Source organism: Ranitomeya variabilis, chromosome 1, assembly GCF_051348905.1.
Source record: "Ranitomeya variabilis isolate aRanVar5 chromosome 1, aRanVar5.hap1, whole genome shotgun sequence".
NCBI lineage: Eukaryota > Metazoa > Chordata > Amphibia > Anura > Dendrobatidae > Ranitomeya > Ranitomeya variabilis.
In genome coordinates this window covers 870564150-870585593 of record NC_135232.1, presented here as the reverse complement: position 1 = coordinate 870585593, position 21444 = coordinate 870564150, and the positions used below count along the sequence as shown (strand labels likewise).

At 42.9% G+C, this 21444-nt stretch overlaps 1 protein-coding gene across 6 annotated transcripts in view; it reads left to right on the top strand.

Annotated features, from left to right (window-relative positions):
• Positions 1-21444, top strand: part of STPG2 (sperm tail PG-rich repeat containing 2) — a 1269209-nt gene that overhangs the window by 747910 nt on the left and 499855 nt on the right. The gene's annotated exons all lie outside the window — the stretch shown is intronic.

The following is a 21444-nucleotide window of genomic DNA, read 5'->3' as shown; positions in this document are numbered from 1 at the left end:
AATCTATATATTCATTTGGTGCGTTCCGCTAGCCCTAACACACTCACCTTGACATCGACATAACGTGAAAAAAACCTTGACTTATCAGACAAGATTAACTTTTTCGATTGCTCCATGGTCCAATGCATACATGTCAATCCTTGTAAATTACTTTTGAAGGGAAAAGCGCAAAACACCTACAACAGAATTTGGTAGCATCTGGCACTAAGGTTTCAGTTTGCACAATAAGGTGCATGCTAAATAAGAAAGATATCTATACCAAAACTCCAAGATGTTCCCCTCAATATGCACAAAACCATGTAAATGAGGCGCAAAAGTCTGTTCTGTGGAGCAACGAAGCAAAAACTTGAACTTATGGGTATTTTGAATCAGTGGTATGTATGAAGGAGAAAGAATAAGACAAAGGGCACTCTGATTACAGTGCAGCATGGCAGAGGCTTAGTGATGCTCTGCAGTTATTTTGCTTCCTCCGACACTGGAAACCTGCAGTGTGGTAATGACAAGATGGCCATCCATCAAATATCAGGAAATCCTAGCAGAAAATGTCATGTCTTTTCTGCGAGGAAGTCAAAGCTTAAGCATCATTGCATGTTTCAAAAGGACAATGATCCCAACTGTATCTCATAATTCACCAACACATGGTTTTAGAAGTCCTTGAAGATCCTGAAGTGGCCAAGTCAGCCATCTTCCTCGAGCCTCAAAGAAAATCTCTGTTGTGGCTTGAAGAAGGTGGAAACAGCAAGCAAACCCAAGAGTACTAGAGTACTAGAAGCCATTGCCCATGAGTAATGAGCTGAGATTCCTCAGGAAAGCTGCCAGAATCTGGTGTCTGTCTCTGTATGTCATGCCCTCAGCCGCAGGTCCGGTCTCCACTGTGCAGGGAGATCGGCGCCTATCACACAGCCTTACTCACCCTGTCTGTGGCTCCAGATGATCAGCGGCTTCTTTTTCTGCTAAGAACCTGCATCCTCTTGGCAGGTCTCCTGGAAATGCTCTTAGGAGCCATGCCCCGCTTCCTGCACATACTTGAAACAGCAGGACACCTGTTTGCTATTAGGGCTGTCTGTGTTATGATGCTCTGTGCATAAAAAGCACCCTCCCCTTAAGGGAGGTGCCTGGGCAATGTGTTCATTCTTTGGATTGTTGCCTCAGCTTCAGGCCACGCTCTGCTGTGCTCTGCACTTTACTTATGTCTCTATTTTCACAGAGTCCTCTTCTGGCGAATCCTATTCTGGACTCCCCTGGTCTCTCCAATTCCCACTCCAAGTTGTCTTGCCTCTCCTCATGGAATCCTGCAGACCCTGCTACCAGTAGGATCAACCTTGCTGGATTTCATGGAGCTTCTGGGATTGTCTCCACCAGCAGGCCCAAGTATTCTACTGTGTTGCTAGCTTGTCAGTATGGGTCGTCTTCTGGTCCTGAATTCGTAGCATTCAGGCCACCTGGTGTTGTGACGGGGGAATCCCTGTATAGGGGTACACCTTGTCCGGTGCTCCACTACGTGGTACAGTGTTGTGATCCAGAGGTTCTTTCCCGCTGACACCTGTTTCCTTTTTGTTTTTACTTTGTTAATAAATATCTTTTGGTTTATGAGATCCACTCTCCTGTCTTTTGAGTATCGGGTATTCAGCCGCCACTGCACCATCAGTGGTCTAGTGAGTCCACTTTACCTTGTCACACCCTGTGGGCATTACAGTTTGCCCAGGCCATGGACTCCGCTGATACCCGATTCTCAGTCCAGATAGAGGTAGCTGTGCTTTGTCAAAGCCAGGATCAGCTAGTTGCCTTCATGCAAACTCTGGATACCCGCTTATCTACTCTACAGGCTGCCGAGTCCACCAACGTGACCCAGCTAGCAGAGCTCCGTCTGGAATTCAATCGCCAACATGAGACGCAGACCCGCTAGTTGGACTACATGACCTCTGTGGATGACCGGTTAACTAAGGTACAGCATCCGATGGTTGAGCCCACCATGAGACCCTGTCCTCCTCGTCTCTGCAAGCCTCCTTGTTACTATGGTGACCCCAAGTTGTGCAGAGGATTTCTCAACCTATGCTTGCTGCATTTTCATTTTTTGCCTCAGCATTTTCAGACAGACATGGCCAAGGTGGCTTTCCTTGCCTCTCATCTGGAGGGAGAGGCTTTAGCTTGGTTCAACCCCCTAATGGAGTGGAATGATCCCATGGAGCTTGACCGCGTGAAGGTGAAGAGGAATCAGCAGGAGGAGATTCCCACTAGGAATCCATATCGTTATGGTGGACGCTCCACTTCCGGTCAATGCAGTGCAACTGAGAGGTCAGAAGAACTCTTCCGCCTAGGACAGGTAAGGGAGACCTCCCTAGATGAGAATGACTCTTCTCTCCCACTAACCATATCCATACAGGTGATCTTCTGGAAGGTGTGGTTCTCCGAGATGGCCTATCTGGACTCTGGATCTGGTGGACATTTCATCCAGCCTGCTGTGGCCAGGAGGTTCGGGATTCCAATTGTTCCACTGCAGCGGTCCTGGCGCATCACCTCCGTAGATGGTAGACCCCTGAAAGATGCCATTATCGGTATCACCGAAGAGGTGGTGCTTCTAATCGGAGCACTCCACAGGGAGAAAATTACCTTCTATATGTTACCGAATCTTTCTCAACCATTCCTTCTAGGTCTTCAGTGGCTGTGCCTCTATGAACCTGTTCTGGATTGGCGGTCTGGAGATGTCCTTCGATGGGGTCAGTCTTGTCACGAACACTGCCTCAAACCAGTATGGCCTGGTTCTACCCCACGGCCTCCGGCAGCTTTACCCGGGTTACCGTCTGCCTACTGGTCCTTCGCAGATGTATTCAACAAGAGGGAAGCCAAGACACTTCCACAGCACAGGCCTTACGATTGCCCCATCGATCTAATCCCTGTATCTACTCAGCCTCAAGGTAGGATCTACCCTCTTTCTCCTACTGAGACTCAAGCCATGTCCGATTACATCAAGGAGAATTTGGCTCGAGGGTTTATCCAGAAGTCCTCCTCCCCAGCTGGAGCTGGGTTCTTCTTCGTCAAGAAGAAAGATGGGTCTCTTCGCCCATGCATCGACTACCGTGGTCTCAACCTAATAATGGTAAAGAACAGATACCCACTTCCCTTAATTCCTGAGCTCTTTGATCAGCTTCGAGGTTCCAGGATTTTCACCAAGTTGGATCTCCGTGGAGCTTACAACCTCGTCAGGATACGATCCAGGGATGAGGGGAAAACCGCCTTCAACACGTGAGATGGTCACTACGAATATCTGGTCATGCCTTTCGGGTTAAGCAATGCACCTGCCGTCTTCCAGGAATTTGTCAATGATGTATTCCGTGACCTGCTCTATGTTTGTGTGGTGGTGTATCTGGATGACATCCTGGTGTTTTCTCCTGACTTACCAACTCACAGGAGGAATGTTCGTCTTGTTCTTCAAAGATTGAGGGAGAATCGTCTCTACGCAAAGTTTGAGAAATGTCTGTTTGAACGGAGGTCTTTATCCTTTCTTGGCTATATTATTTCCAATACAGGTCTTGAGATGAATCCAGAGAAGGTCTGTGCCGTGTTAAAGTGGCCAAAACCTGAGGGAATCAAGGCCATTCAGCGGTTCCTAGGATTCGCCAACTACTATCGGCAATTCATTCCCCAATTCTCCTCTCTGGTAAGACCACTCACTGCCCTGACTTGTAAAGGTGCCAAACCTAAGGATTGGACTCCTGAGGCCGAATCAGCTTTTGCCTCCCTCAAACAAGCCTTCTCAACCGCACCAGCTCTTCATCGGCCTATGATCAACAAACAGTTTTCCCTTGAAGTGGACGCTTCGTCATCCGGAGCCGGAGCAGTCCTCACACAAAAACTGCCTACCAGTAAGATGGTGACCTGTGGTTTCTTCTCCAAGGCATTTTCACCCTGTGAACGTAACTACTCAATTGGTGATAGAGAGTTACTGGCAATTAAACTAGCCTTAGAGGAATGGCGATATCTGCTTGAAGGCCCAGTTCATCCAGTCATCATTTACACTGATCATAAGAATCTGTCCTATCTTCAGTCTGCTCAAAGACTCAATCCTCGCCAGGCTCATTAGTCAATATTCTTTGCTCGGTTCAATTTCTCTCTCCATTTCCATCCTGCAGAGAAGAATATCAAAGCCGATGCACTTTCCAGGTCCTTCTTGTCAGATGACCTTGAAGAGGAGCTTCAGCATATCATTGAACCACCCAAGATGATCACGGTGGCTCCAGTCAGGCTGTCGCAGCTCCCTCCCAGTAAGACCCTTGTAACTGAAAGAGACAAGAAGCAAGTTCTACACTGGGGTCATTCTTCTAAGCTTGCCGGACACGCTGGTCAAAAGAAGACGTTACAACTAGTGTTGAGCATTCCGATACTGCAAGTATCGGGTATCGGCCGATACTTGCTGTATCGGAATTTCCGATACCGAGATCCGATACTTTTGTGGTATCGGGTATCGGGTATCGCAACAACATTAATGTAATAATGTGTAAAAAAGAGAATTAAAATAAAAAATATCGCTATACTCACCTGTCCGACGCAGCCGGGACCTCAGCGAGGGAACCGGCAGCGTTGTTTGTTTAAATTTCGCGCTTTTACTTGGTTACGTGAAGTCCCGGCTTGTGATTGGTCAGGGCGGCCATGTTGCCGGGACGCGGACCAATCACAGCAAGCCATGACGAAATTACGTCATGGCTTGCTGTGATTGGTCCGCGTCCCGGCAACATGGCCGCCATTAACCAATCACAAGCCGTGACGTCACGGGAGGCTGGACATGCGCGTATTTTGAAAAGCGCGCGTGTCCAGCCTCCAGTGACGTCCCGGCAACATGGCCGCCATTAACCAATCACAAGCCGGGACGTCACGGGAGGCTGGACATGCGCGTATTTTGAAAAGCGCGCGTGTCCAGCCTCCAGTGACGTCCCGGCAACATGGCCGCCATTAACCAATCACAAGCCGGGACGTCACGGGAGGCTGGACATGCGCGTATTTTGAAAAGCGCGCGTGTCCAGCCTCCAGTGATGTCCCGGCAACATGGCCGCCATTAACCAATCACAAGCCGGGATGTCACTGGAGGCTGGACACGCGCGCTTTTCAAAATACGCGCATGTCCAGCCTCCCGTGACGTCACGGCTTGTGATTGGTTAATGGCGGCCATGTTGCCGGGACGCGGACCAATCACAGCAAGCCGTGACGTAATTTCGTCACGGCTTGCTGTGATTGGTCCGCGTCCCGGCAACATGGCCGCCCTGACCAATCACAAGCCGGGACTTCACGTAACCAAGTAAAAGCGCGAATTTTAAACAAACAACGCTGCCGGTTCCCTCGCTGAGGTCCCGGCTGCGTCGGACAGGTGAGTATAGCGATATTTTTTATTTTAATTCTTTATTTTACACATTAATATGGTTCCCAGGGCCTGAAGGAGAGTTTCCTCTCCTTCAGACCCTGGGAACCATCAGGAATACCGTCCGATACTTGAGTCCCATTGACTTGTATTGGTATCGGGTATCGGTATCGGATTGGATCCGATACTTTGCCGGTATCGGCCGATACTTTCCGATACCGATACTTTCAAGTATCGGACGGTATCGCTCAACACTAGTTACAACTAATTTCTAGACACTACTGGTGGTCCACCTTGTGCCAAGATGTTCTGAACTTTGTTGTAGCCTGTCCCTCCTGTGCTCATAATAAAACACCCAAGAAACTGCCAGCCGGTCACCTCCTCCCTCTCCCGAATCCGTCTGCTCCCTGGCAACACATTGCTATGGATTTCATCACAGATCTGCCAGCATCATCCGTTTGTACAGTAATCTGGGTTGTTGTAGACCGGTTCTCCAAGATGGGACATTGCACTCCACTGTCTGGTCTTCCTTCCGCTCCTAAACTCGCAGAGCTCTTCATTCAGCATGTCCTTCGGCCTCACGGACTTCCACTCCACATTGTTTCCGACAGAGGAGTCCAATTCATTTCCCGATTCTGGTGGTCCCTCTGTAAACTGTTGGATGTCACCCTGGACTTCTCCTCGGCCTATCACCCACAATCTAATGGCCAAGTGGAGAGAGTGAATCAAGTCCTCACCAACTATCTGCAACACTTCGTGAGTGGTCACCACAGCGACTGGGCTGACCTGCTGCCATGGGCTGAGTTTTCCTACAATAATCATGTCGGTGAGTCCTCCTCTAACTCCCCATTTTTCATTGTTTATGGACAGCATCCTAAGATCCCGACTCCACTGCCTCTTGCTTCCGGCAATCCTGCAGCTGAGTCCCTGGCCAAGGACTTCACAAAAATCTGGACTGAGACGAGGACCTCGCTGGAGCAGGCATTGGTTCGAACCAAGGAACATGCGGATAAGAGACGTCTGGATCCTCCACCTTTCCATCCCGGAGATAAGGTATAGCTGTCTTCCAGGCACATCCGACTTAAATTCCCTTCTTATAAGCTGGCTCCTCATTTCATCGGTCCTTTTGAAGTACTCCACCGAATCAACGATGTGTGCTATCATTTGAAATTGCCTGCCTCCTTATGGATCCATAACTCCTTCCATGTATCCCTTCTGAAACCAGTTGTTCTCAGCCGCTTCACCCAGGATCCAGTTAATTTTCCTTCTCCTGTCAGTTCCGAGGATGTTTATGAAGTGAAGGACATCCTGGCCATGAAGAAAAGAGGGGGCAGGTCACTCTTTCTGGTTGACTGGAAGGGATACGGTCCTGAAGAGAGATCCTGGAAGCCTGAGGAGAACATTAATGCCCCAGTTCTTCTTAGAAGGTTCCTGACAGGTTTGAAGAAGGGGGGATGTAAGGGGGCGGTACTGTCATGCCCTCAGCTGCAGGTCCGGTCTCCGCTGTGCAGGGAGACCGGCGCCTATCACACAGCCTTACTCACCATGTCCGTGGCTCCAGATGATCAGCGGCTTCTTTCTCTGCTAAGAACCAGCAGGACACCTGTTCGCTATTAGGGCTGTCTGTGTTATGATGCTCTGTGCATAAAAATCACCCTCCCCTTAAGGGAGCTGCCTGGGCAATGTGTTCATTCTTTGGATTGTTGCCTCAGCTTCAGGCCATGCTCTGCTGTGCTCTGCACTTTACTTATGTCTCTATTTTCACAGAGTCCTCTTCTGGCGAATCCCATTCTGGACTCCTCTGCTCTCTCCGGTTCCCACTCCAAGTTGTCTTGCCTCTCCTCACGGAATCCTCCAGACCCTGCTACCAGTGGGATCAACCTTGCTGTATTTCATGGAGCTTCTGAGATTGTCTCCACCAGCAGGCCCAAGTATTCTACTGTGTTGCTAGTTTGTCAGTACGGGTCGTCCTCTGGTCCTGGATTCATAGCATTCAGGCCACCTGGTGTTGTGAAGGGGGAATCCCTGTATAGGGGTACACCTTGCCTGGTGCTCCACTACATGGTACAGTGTTGTGATCCAGAGGTTCTTTCCCTCTGACACCTGTTTCCTTTTTGTTTTTACTTTGTTAATAAATATCTTTTGGTTTATGAGATCCACTCTCCTGTCTTTTGAGTATCGGGTATACAGCCGCCACTGCACCATCAGTGGTCTAGTGAGTCCACTTTACCTTGTCACACCCTGTGGGCGTTACAATGTATCACATTTGCAGCAGATCATTAAAGCCAAAGGTGCTCTATTAAATACTAAAATTGTCGTTAAGTGGGTTGAATAGTTCTGAGATTGCAGTAGTCAATAAAAGTGTCGTTCTGTGTTGAATTTACAGGAGCCTCTTTAATTTAATATTGTTCTTGTTTGATGGATTTATTGCAAACTGCAGAAAATTTGTACATTTCGCTAAAGAACCTAATTTACAATGAATGATGGTTGATTAATCTTGATTGCAACTGTATGTCAACAATTAAAAGGTATCACTGTAATATAATACACATTGTTCGCTTTACCTGCCAGTGGTTTTATTGTTATATCTAATAAGTGCACATCTAATATTACTTTAAAATAAATTTCCGAATAGAATGTTATTTTAAGACCATGTTCCTTTTTTAGTAGAAACGGTTATTATTATTATACCACTGCGGAAGAGAAGGAAAAGCAGATTCTTGGTAAGGGAGTAATTTTGATAATAGCATAGTATTAAATGGTAGATCATAATGTAGTGTTGTAATTTAATGAAATAGATCCAGAATCATAATTCCCATTATGCAGGGAAACTACATTAAACTGGACTAATACTAGACATAATTTCAAATTTAGATCCATAATTCTTTGCTGCTTTTAAAATATATTCTTACATGGGTTGGAGCTACATAAGTTTTTCTGTTCTGGAGCTCCAAGTTTCGTGCTTCCCTTTAATCAGCCATAGATTTATATTAAAAAAATCTACTTTTCTGCAGCCTCCTCTTGGGAAAAGAGGCTGTTGTGTTCAGTTGGAGTTGTATTAATTTTTCACTCTTTGCTTCATTGCAGCCATTTGGTAAATTTTAAAAAGTTCATTTTTTTCACATTAATGTACGCTCTGCACTCCATCTTGACTGAAAAAAACAGAAATGTTCTAATTTTTGCAAATTTAATAAAAAAGAAAAGCTGAAATATCACACGGTCAAGTATTCAGACCCTTTGCTCAGACACTCATATTTAAGTCACTTGCTGTGTATTTCCTTCTGATTCTCCTTGAGATGATTCTACTCCTTCATCCTTCATTGGAGTCCAGCTGTGTTTAATTAAACTGATAGGACTTGATTTGGAAAGGCACACACCTGTATATACACTCACTGGCCACTTTATTAGGTACTCCTGTCCAACTTCTTGTTAACACTTAATTTCTAATCAGCCAATCACATGGCGGCAACTCAGTGCATTTAGGCATGTAGACATGGTCAAGACAATCTCCTGCAGTTCAAACCGAGCATCAGTATGGGGAAGAAAGGTGATTTGAGTGCCTTTGAACGTGGCATGGTTGTTGGTGCCAGAAGGGCTGGTCTGAGTATTTCAGAAACTGCTGATCTACTGGGATTTTCACGCACAACCATCTCTAGGGTTTACAGAGAATGGCCCGAAAAAGAAAAAAAATCCAGTGAGCGGCAGTTCTGTGGGCGGAAATGCCTTGTTGATGCCAGAGGTCAGAGGAGAATGGGCAGACTGGTTCGAGCTGATAGAAAGGCAACAGTGACTCAAATCGCCACCCGTTACAACCAAGGTAGGCCTAAGAGCATCTCTGAACGCACAGTGCGTCGAACTTTGAGGCAGATGGGCTCCAGCAGCAGAAGACCACACCGGGTACCACTCCTTTCAGCTAAGAACAGGAAACTGAGGCTACAATTTGCACAAGCTCATCGAAATTGGACAGTAGAAGATTGGAAAAACGTTGCTTGGTCTGATGAGTCTCGATTTCTGCTGCGACATTCGGATGGTAGGGTCAGAATTTGGTGTAAACAACATGAAAGCATGGATCCATCCTGCCTTGTATGGAGCATCTTTGGGATGTGCAGCCGACAAATATGCGGCAACTGTGTGATGCCATCATGTCAATATGGACCAAAATCTCTGAGGAATGCTTCCAGCACCTTGTTGAATCTATGCCACGAAGAATTGAGGCAGTTCTGAAGGCAAAAGGGGTCCAACCCGTTACTAGCATGGTGTACCTAATAAAGTGGCCGGTGAGTGTATAAGACATCACAGCTCACAGTGCATGTCAGACCAAATGAGAATCACGAGATCAAATGAACTGGCCAAGGAGCTCAGAGACAGAATTGTGGCAAGGCACAGATCTGGCCAAGGTTACAGCAGAATTTCTGCAGTACTCAAGGTTTTAAAGAGCATAGTAGCCTCCATAATCCTTAAATGGAAGAAGTTTGGACCACCAGAAGTCTTCCTAGACCTGGCCGTCCAGCCAAACTAAGCAATTATGGAAGAAGAGACTTGGTGAGAGAGGTAAAGAAGAACCCCCTCTCCTCAGTGCAAGACATATGAAAGCCCTCATAGAGTTTGCTAAAAACACATGAAGGACTCCCAGACTATGAGAAATAAGATTCTCTGGTCTGATGAGACGAAGTTAAACCTTTTTTATGATAATTCTAAGGAGTATGTGTGGAGAAAAGCAGGCACTGCTCATCACCTTCCCAATACAATCCCAACAGTGAAACATGGTGGTGGCAGCATCAAGCTATGGGGGTGTTTTTCAGCTGCAGGGACAGGTCAACTGGTTGTCATTGAAAGAAGCATGAATGTGGCCAAGTATAGAGATATCCTGGATGAAAACCTCTTCCAGAGTGCTCTGGACCTCAGACTTGTCTGAAGGTTCACCTTCCAACAAGACAATGACCTTAAGCACAAAGCTAATATAACAAAGGAGTGTCTTCAGAACAACTCTGTGACCATTCTTGACTGTCCTAGCCAGAGCCCTGAACTAAACTCAATTGAGCATCTCTGGAGAGACCTGAAAATGGCTGTCCACCAATGTTCACCATCCAAACTGATGGAACTGGAGAGGATCTACAAGGAAGAATGGCAGAGGATCCCCAAATCCAGATGTGAAAAACTTGATGCATCATTCATAAGAAGACTCATGGCTGTACTAGCTCAAAAGGGTGCTTCTATTCAATACTGAAGGGTCTGAATACTTATGACCATGTGATATTTCAGTTTTTCTTTTTTAATAAATTTGCAAAAATTACTACATTTCTGGGGGTTTTTTTCAGTCAAGATGGGGTTCAGAGCGTACATTAATGTGAAAAAATTAACTTTTTTGAATTTACCAAATGGCTGCAATGAAGCAAAAAGTGAAAAATGTAAAGGGGTATGAATCTTTTCCGTACCCACTGGAGGTTCGACTTTTAGTCAAATTTACATGGCCCCATGAATTGGAACACTCTACAATTTGATTTATATGGATGGAAAGCCCACTCAGTTTTACACACTTCTGAATACTCGGAGAGTGGGCTAATTCCGACAGGTGGGCTTCTCCATAATGACCTGTAGCTATCACATCACATAGTAGTAGTCAATCAGGGGGTCTGTCGCATGGACTATACAAAATGATGACTGGCAAAGCAGTGCCAATTTATGCTTTTACAGCATAAAGATAGAGGTTATAATGCACAGCTCATTTCATATAGGGACAGATAAAGGCCTTACATGATTTTGGTGTATTACTGCAGTGCTGGAAGATTCTAATTAAAAATGGTAGTAGTAATAATAGTATGTGAATAATTATCCAAAGATTCATGTGCTATAGTGATATTAACAGATAATTGACCTGTGAAGTCACTCAGTGTGGCTGTGAATTGATTAATCTGTAATATACAGCAGTAACAGCTCTTAATTGCAGGATTTGTTTAATTTCTCACACACTGCAAACAAGAAGGGTAAGGGTATGTGCACACGTCCGGATTTCTTGCAGAAATTTCCTGAAGAAAACCGGAAATTTTCTGCAAAAAATCAGCATTTTTTTTTTTGCGGTTTTTTTCCGTTTTTTCCGCGTTTTTTTAGCATTCTGCAAGCGTAATTAGCTTGCAGAATGCTAAAGTTTTCCAAGCGATCTGTAGCATTGCTTGGAAAACTGACAGGTTGGTCACACTTGTCAAACATAGCGTTTGACAAGTGTGACCATCTTTTTACTATAGATGCTGCCTATGCAGCATCTATAGTAAAAGATAGAATGTTTAAAAATAATATAAAAAAAAAAAAAATGGTTATACTCACCTGCAGGCATCCGTTCCTATAGATGCCGTTGTGGTTCAGGACCTTCCATGACGTCGCGGTCACGTGAGCGGTCACATGACCGGTCTCGACCAATCACAAGACCGTGACGTCATCGCAGGTCCTTCACCGCACACCAGCTTTAGAAACCGAAGCGGCAGCATGCACCTGAGAGGCGGGAAGACATCGACGGTGAGTATAGGACTATTTTTTATTTTAATTCTTTTTTTTTACCAATTATATGGTGCCCAGTCCGTGGAGGAGAGTCTCCTCTCCTCCACCCTGGGTACCAACCGCACATAATCTGCTTACTTCCTGCATGGTGTGCACTCCTAGGTGTGCGGAATCCCCTGCAATTCCGCATTTTAATGAACATGTTGCTTTTTTTTCAGCGATGCGATTTTTTCGCGGAAAGAAAGGCTACATTTGCACAAAAAATGCGGAATACACTGAAAATAATGGGAGGCATATGTTAGCGTTTTTTCGCGTTTTTATCACGTTTTTATAGCGAAAAAAACCGCGAAAAATACTGAACGTGTGCACATGGCCTAATTTCGTACCCCTTTATCCTAATTTTGCTGGTATATCAAAATCCTACACCGACTCTTGTGTGTCACAGAGAGTGGGCTTTATGGAATGTACCAAATAATATTTTTTCCTTTTTTAAACTCAATTGAAAAATCTCCATAATCCAGACATTTAATCAAAAATGTTTACCTTGCAAAGTGTGCATCTTTTAAGAAAATAAAATACATATTTGTTCCATAACTTGTTATTGCGCACTATTTGACCCATACATGGCACACAAATATCACTGTTCTTCGCCTCTGTTTGCCATTCAGCTTCCCTAACTATATAGGTTGAGGTCACTGGGACATTATTAAGGCTTTGTTTGTATAAAGGCTCTTAAAATGGTTTCAATATAGTCCTAGGAGACCTCAGAGGTGTTGTTCGAGTATTTTACAGGCAATTAGAGGATTTTCAGTTTTGCAAATCTAATTTTTGCTAAAAATGTGGCAAATTGAAATTTCAAGCAATCTGCCCAACTCTATCACTTATTGCATTTTAATATTTTGGCAAGTACATCAAGGCAAATATAGTCTTAATGTATTATATACAACTATGCAATGGTTTCCATAGGCTTATTAAGAAGGTTATGGTGAATAAGGTCTCCTAAATACCTAATATCATGAGAACTTTAAATCTGCAGCAGAAATAAGCAATTACTTTGTTAGCAGATTTCACCCTTTTTATTGCTTTGCTGTACTTGCAGATTAAATATCAAAACTCTTCAACAAAGATGCTACCTCCATGCCCATAGTAGACGTATATTGTTTTATCACTAAAATCACGTATGCTCAATACATACTATCTGTATACATAAAACTCAAAATCTTTAGCAGCCCACTCTATACAAATCCACAGTTCTCCACCAATTTGGGGGAAATTTGGCATGCCCCCTCTGCACCCACTGGAGCAGAATACTGTGCATGTTACATCTCGCTAGCGTCCCCCAGTCATGAGAGTGGGGCCCCCGAAGTTAGGCCCTATAAATATAATGGAGAATTGTGAAGGTGAAAGTAAAAGTCCTGAGGGGAAAACGGACGGATTATAGCAACGGCGCCAAAGAGTCACTGCTAAAGGGGCTGCACCACCACACACACAGAGTGCAAAACAGAATGCTATAACAGCGCAGACAGAACAGGAACAGAACCGGAAATAGCAAGAGTAGATACTCGTTGCTCCAGCACCCTCCCTGTGATGGAGGGGCCAGAAGTAGTAATCAGTGCGCTGCCATTTGGGAAATTGGAATTTTCAAAAAAATGTGCACTGTCCCTTTAAAAGACTGGAGGTAAGCACTCCTGTGTCCTAAGCATTCTCCCTGGGGACCTGCTGGCAGCATGCCAGGAAGTGGGGGAAAGAAAAGCAGCAGCAGGACTCCGAGGGACAGACAGAGAGCGAGGATCCTGACAGGGACCTCACAGAGGTACAGGGGCAGCCTTGGGAACAGGAGTGGGTGAGGGACCAAAACTGGGGGCAGTGCCAGAACCGGGTGCAGGACCTAAACCACCGGGTGTAACACTGAGCAGCAATATTGGTCAGGCAAAAAATGCCTCATAGTAAGATTGTCATTATTGCTTACTGTACAGGGAGCTTTCATAACTGAAGCTGCTGAGGTAAAGTGAAAGCTGAGCTCTGATTGATTGCTATGGCCAAGTAGACAACAACAATGTTATGACAAATTAGTAAAATGCCAAAATAATAAAAATTTAACGTGGAAAAAAAATTATTGTAGCACTCTGAAAATGTCAATTTCAGGTTGACACTGAAAATTTTACTTTAGCTACCATATCCAACAACTTAACATATTTTCCGAGAGCAAAGCCGCTGGTATTCTACTAGTCTACAATAGTTTTGAAGCAAAAAATGTAATTTTCTTTTAGAAGAATATTATGTGATATGTCATCATCATCACAGCCACATTTTCTTGATTGACAAATAAAAGGATGTTTTTATTGCTAGCCATGAAATATTAGAAAATATTTAAAAATGTGGATAAAAGCATAATTAAAACTTAGACTAGACCCAAACAAGTTATGCATCCATGTAGACTAGCTTTGTAGACCAACAGTTAAGTATACCAGAAGCGCTTAATACTCATGTATATTAATCACTCTGACACAAATAGAGCCTTTCCATCCATTAAATATTAAGCCCTTGGGAGGTCAAACACGGAGGCATTGCACATTACTTGTCATACGAATTCCCAGGACTGTGATCTTATCACATATCCAAAATGAATTTTGACATTTCAACTAATGAAGACAGCTTACTTAAATATAATGAAAGCTGATATATATGGAAATCATAATGTTGTTTTGATCATGCATCACAGTTGTAGATCGGTGAGCACGGAGAAAGCCGGCACAGGAAGACTTTGCTATTACATATTGTATTCATTGAGTACATGCTAGGTTCTTCACATCGAAAAAATGGAAATAAAATACTTAACAACTCAAAAGTGAATATTGTTTCATCAGATGTTTCATCTCAATAGAAGATTTTCTTTGTGGGTATTCCCATCATAGATATTTATGGTAAATCCAAAGGAACAGCGCAGCTGGAAGTTCTGAGAGAATATGCATCAAAATAATTGAATAGGGAATGGCACAGACACTTTAGAAGCGATGACAGGTCCTCATTAAGTACTGATTGTAAGTTACATGTGGAAAGATCACTACAATATTAGAATTTCAATATCAATATATACGTTTCATTTACAGTTGTGCTCAAAAGTTTACATACCCCTGCAGAAGTTTTACTTTCTTGGCCTTTTTTCAGAGAATATGAATGATAACACCGAAACTTTTTCTCCACTCATGGATAGTGGTTGGGTGAAGCCATTTATTGTCAAACTACTGTGTTTTCCCTTTTTAAATCATAATGAAAATCCAAAACATCCAAATGACCCTGATCAAAAGTTCACATACCCCATTTCTTAATACCGTGTATTGCCCCTTCTAACATCAATGACAGCTTGAGGTCTTTTGTGGTAGTTGTGGTTGAGGTTCTTTATTTTTTCAAATGGTAAAGCTGCCCACTCTTCTTGGCAAAAAGCCTCCAGTTCAAGTAAATTCCTGGGTATGTAAACTTTTGAGCACAACTGTATAAATGCTATATACACAGTATATACCATAATTCTATAGCATTATAATATTATGTTCATAGCTGCTTGCATGGAAGGTGCCTTTCTAACTCTGTAAAGGTTTTGTCCGAACAGATGAAACATTTAATTAAGCTTCAAATGCAAATTGAATAAATGTGCTAATATATTTTCCAAAGAGCCAGACAGCCAGTCTCCTTCAAGCTCAAGCTCATCACTTATCCCTTGCAAACACAAATAGGGAGGAAAGTTTCATTTTTTGTTAGGATTAAAAGCAATTCAATGAAAAAGATTCTGTCATCTACACACTTCTCAGTATGTGACATGGGTGCGACTGCAAGGGGTTAGCCTAATTCCACTCACTCAGTCCAGCACACACCTTCCACTCAAGCTGCAAAGTGACAACAAATGACACCACAACACCAGATACAGCACACGCTTCCGCCACTCATGAAACAGGGTGATGGGTCCCCAAAATATCACTGCTGTCGAACAGTGAAAGGTCTGACACTCTCTAAATGGATTCTGTAAAGCATACAAGAATTAAACTTATTCAAGTTTTAAGGTTTAATATAAAAAGTACAATGGTTATCATAAAATGAGTTGAAAGAGAAAAGGTGATACTTTTTTTTACACAGATATGCAAACAGCTATAAAATAAACAGGGGTGATAGCAGAAAAATAACTAAATGTTTCAGTCTATAGCCTTCTGTTCTGGAAGGTGGACATTATGGATCACACACAGCTTGGCTGATCCCAGCACGTGATCACCTTTCAATAGTCCAAATCCATCTATTTACATCATTGAACTCAAGTTTCTAGGGTTGCCTATCCTTTTAATAGTAGGTTTAAAAGTGGATAGTGAGCTAATGAGGAGGCATGTACATTGAACATTAATAAACTAATGTCTAGCTTGGCTTAATTTCACCATCTACCCATGCTTTGAAGTTCAAGCTCACCAGGCTGAAGTTTCAGGAATGACACTCTCTGAGTTGCTGTTAGCCTCCTGAGGTCCTTTTAGCCTCCCGAGTTGCTGTTAGCCTCCCAAGTTGCTGTTAGCCTGCTGAGTTGCTATTATCCTCCTGAGTTGCTGTTAGCCTCCTGAGCTGTTGTATGCCTCTGAGTTCCTGTTAACCTCCCGAGTTGCCATTAGCCCCCCGAGTTGCTGTTAGCCTCCTGAGTTCCCATTAGCCTCCTGGGTTCCTGTTAGCCTCCCGAGTTCCTGTTAGCCTCTCAAGTTGCTGTTAACCTTCTGAGTTGCTGTTAGCATTCTGAATTGCTGTTAGCCGCCTGAGTTGTTGTTAGCCTCCTGGGTGTTTGTTAGCCTCCTGAGTTGCTGTTAGCCTCCTGAGTTGCTGTTAGCGTCCTGAGTTCTTTTTAGCTTTCTGAGTTGCTGTTAGCCTCCCGAGTTGTTGTTAGCCTCCCGAGTTCCTGTTAGCCTACTGAGTTCCCATTAGCCTCCTGGGTTCCTGTTAGCCTCCCGAGTTCCTGTTAGCCTCTCGAGTTGCTGTTAGCCTTCTGAGTTGCTGATAGCCTTCTGAGTTGCTGTTAGTATTCTGAATTGCTGTTAGCCGCCTGAGTTGTTGTTAGCCTCCTGAGTGGTTGTTAGCCTCCTGAGTTCCTGTTAGCCTCCTGGCTTCCTGTTAGCCTCCTGGGTTTCCGTTTGCCTTCTGAGTTCCTGTTAGCCTCCTGGGTTCCTGTTAGCCTCCTGAGTTTCTGTTAGCCTCCTGGGTTCCTGTTAGCCTCCTAGGTTCTTGTTAGCCTCCTGGGCTCCTCTTAGCCTCCTGAGTTCCTGTTAGCCTCCTGAGTTCCTGTTAGCCTCCTGGGTTCCTGTTAGCCTCCTGGGTTCCTGTTAGCCACCTGGGTTCCTGTTAGCCTCCTGGGTTCCTGTTAGCCTCCTGGGTTCCTGTTAGCCTTTTGAGTCCTGACCAGCAATAAGATTACACATATTTTATGTCCCTTTATACAATGTTAACTATGTGAATGTTAGGCTTAGCATAATATAATATTTATTAATATTATAGTTTCCCTTACAGCATACTCCCACAAGACATAGTGATAGGGAATTTAGATTGTGAACCCCAATGGGGACAGTGTCGGTGATGTCTGTAGAGTGCTGTGGAAATAATGGCGCTACATAAGTGAGTCAAATAAATAAATAAACATGGAATCCAAAAAGCATCACACAAAAAAGCAGCCATACAGTCAAACTAATACCTTGTACAACACCAATACACTGCAGAATGTGTTTGACCCCATTATAAAAAACGGAAGCAGAGCACGTACACAGTACTAATACTACAGTAAAAATAATACACTAAAATACACATGAGGAATTTGTTTATGTTTTGACCAAAGTATACAAGATCTTTGATTTTTAGGGAATTAATATCCTTTTTACTTTTTAATGATTTAGTTTTAATTTTTGTGTAGGGATTCACAAGACAGACAGGACCTTTGACACAGGTTGCATGTTTTGTCAAAATCTCAACTAATATTTTTGTTATTTTTCATCATGTAGGTGGTTGGAATTGGAGTGTCTTTCTTTGTGGGGTGCATATATATAGTGCTGGGCAGCCTGCTGATCTAATTATTTGGGCATCACAAGTAGGCTGTAAGCTGGCGTTGGGGCACCAGTGTGACTGGCACTTTATACAAGTGTGCATCTGTAATATTGAGCAACTTCCCCACCCATGGATAATAGATGTGTAAGCGGTTGGTCATCAGTATTTTGCATCTATGCTGTCTCCTCTGCATCTAGCAATGCATTAGAATGGCAAACATATATTGGTAACCCTACGTGCTAACGAGTCTGTTATCTTTCCGAGTGTGATCCGACAAAACATTGGATCATTCCCTGACCAATGTTAGTCTATGGGGCTAACATTGTCCAATTTTTTCCTGAATCTGTCCAAGGAAAAATTGCTGTATGTCCCAGTTTGATATGACATTTGCCATGCAAGTCAATAATTGCTTGGGAAACATCTGAATGCACCCAAATGACATCAGAGTTCAGTCCGATTCCTGCACACTGGCACAACGAAGGAGATGGAGAAATTTCATCCTCTATTTCTACTCACAGTGTGCTCTGACTCTTTCATTCAAGGGAAAGGGTTTACACTATGTTGACATTTCGATCAAACTCTGATCAGTGTGTCATTTGCAAAATCCGCCCAATTCTCTCAGGTGAGAAAATCTTTGACCATCTGCACAAGACCTAGGTGTGGCCTATTTTTCCTTTCTTCGGTCAAAACAGACTTGCTGAACTTGGAGGCAGCTTTCATAATAATAGTGTATTTAATCAATTTCATTTTTCATCACCTTTTAAGAATTTGTTTATAATCTGACTGGACAACTATTTAAGTCAGGGGTGGGGAACCTTTTTTCTGCCAAGGGCCATTTGGATATTTATACCATCCTTCAGGGGCCGTACAAACTCCGCCCACATAGTACATCCTGACTCTGGCACTGGTTTCAGGACGTAATATTTCATTGCATGTCCTTCAATGTTCAGTAGTGAACACTGTGTGTGTGCTAACAGAGCAAGATGAAATTAATGAGCTGGTTGTAATAAAAATACACCTCCCTGCACAAGAATACGGTCCCTGAGAATCTGCCTGATAAAAGGTTATCGTTATGGCCCTAGGGCCTGAGGTTCCCCACCCCTGCTATAAGTAATGTATTTTGTACGTTTCGTACTCTCCATTAGATAAGGAGCAAACACTGCTTTACAAGGTCACTGTTCTCTACAACTTTATGTGATATTACACTGAATCTTCTAACCACAATCTGAAGGCATAATAACCCATGCACACATGGTGAAGCAGACTAGGGAACAAAGAAGCCCTCAAAGTGTCAAAATATAGACATCCTTTAAGTGATCTGCATCTCCCAGACATCTCTAATGTGTGATGGCCAGAATTATGCGTATATGACGTAAAAGAATAGAATTATATATGGCATCCCATATAAGAAGTGCTCTAGTTTTCTATAATAAAAACCCCGTGAGTTCTGTTGGAGAGTTACTCAGTAGACGGGATGAATTTGCCATTACCGGCTATTTAACCAGCATCAGGCCTGTGACCATAAGGTGTTCTACAATGTTTAACATAAATGTAGTTAATGATGTATTACTAGCCGGCCTTGATATGCGCAATTAAAATACTTTGTATTGTATCGCTTAATAAGCATTGCTAAGCAACTGAAATAAGAGAAAACTAGCGAAGTGAAAGCGTCTCTTAGCATTTTTTACACATAATGAAATCTATGAATCATTAATCAACATCTGTAATTATCTGTCCTTGTTCAGCTAAGTTCGAGAGAACAATTAAAAGCGAAAAGAAATGTTGTGTGAATGTAAATTTGCTTATATGAAAAAAAGTATTTCAAATGGGATAAAAGGAATTAAGTTTTATCACAGTAAATTACAGGCACAGAAACATATGCAGTGCCAAAAGGTTTCAGGGACCACACAATTGGCTAACCCAGCTCAAAAATGCTCTTATTTGTCCATGATTGAGTATAATTATGTCTAATTTTCACAGTTTCTATTTTTAATAAGCCTTACTCCTCTATTTGATCTTTGCTTAGACGGTGTCAATTTTGAGCACACGCCGAAGATTTATTCACATGGCTGTGGAAAAGCTTGTCTTTAATGTGACCATTGTTCACTGGCTCACAACCATTACACCACCATTAGAGCTGACATAGGCTGTCTTACATCTTGCATTAATCTCTTTCACCACTCAGCTGCCAGTGAAGAACAATGGATAACTAATGACAATGTAGAAAACTTTTGTGCAGACATCAAACATAATAGACAGGGAAACATTACTTGTTTAACATGCCATTTGTAGAATTTCTTTATTTTGTTCTGTTTGCTCATATAGTACTTTTTGTTCTATTTGTATGGTCTTTGACAGTATTTTGATAGACATTAATCATGACAACATAACTTTAGTGACCACCACATGTACCTGCCAGAAATGGGTCCAGAAGATGGAGTACACCCAGAATCCATTTATGCCTTCTGATTCTCAATTTTAACTTTGATGTAGAGTGGAGAGATATGCCCCCAGCTCATCTCCAGATCTTCCAAACTTGGCGGAAGGGTTAATGGCTTTCAGGGTAAGAAATCTTACTCTGTCATTGATTTTTACTTGATTCATGATAATAGCAGTAGATTAATCAGCTGTCTGCAGTATATGCCCTTAACAATTACTTGACATATTTATATATCATAAACTCGTCCTATCAAAAAAGTGTCCATTTTTTCTCCAAAAAAAGTATAGCACGCAAAGGTGGCGATTCATCAAAGATTTTACGCCAGACTAGTGGTGTAAAATGCTTCAAAAAAATCATTTTTTTGTGTGCAATGCGGAGTTGCACAAATAATTGATGACTTTTGTCAATTTATGCAAATTTGAAGCAGTTCCGACAAAATGGATAGAGCTGGGTAGATCCGTGATAGGGCATGGCTATGCCCACTAGACAAATTCAGCAAAAGTGGCTTCATTTTTTAGACCATACATTTTGCTCAAGTCTCTGATTAGAGTAGCATTTTTACAAATAGAGAAAAAGACCAGCACATCCAAGCTAATGTGGACAGGTGAGAGGTGCCAGCCAAAGAAGCACATAACTTGAAAAATGATGAAGGCTGCACCATGCTTTACCAAGAATGATTACTCTAGAACATTGAAACAGCATTACTGCCTTAGCAAATGGGGAAAAAAGGAAAAAAAGCGCTATTTAATGTATATATGAAATATTCGTCTGAAAAATCACTGAAAAATACAGTAAAAAATATATATATACAGTGCCTTGCAAAAGTATTCGGCTCTCTGGAACTTTTCAACCTTTTCCCACATATCATGCTTCAAGCATAAAGATACCAAATGTAAATTTTTGGTGAAGAATCAACAAGAAGTGGAACACAATTGTAAAGTTGAATGAAATTTATTGGTTATTTTAAATTTTTGCGGAAATTCAAAAACTGAAAAGTGGGGCGTGATAATGCTTATAGTTGCACATTAAAATGTGTGGTTTAAAGGATAAAATGTCCCAATGCTTTGCAGTCAAGCTGCATGAGTCTCTGCATTTGCTCACCCTGATC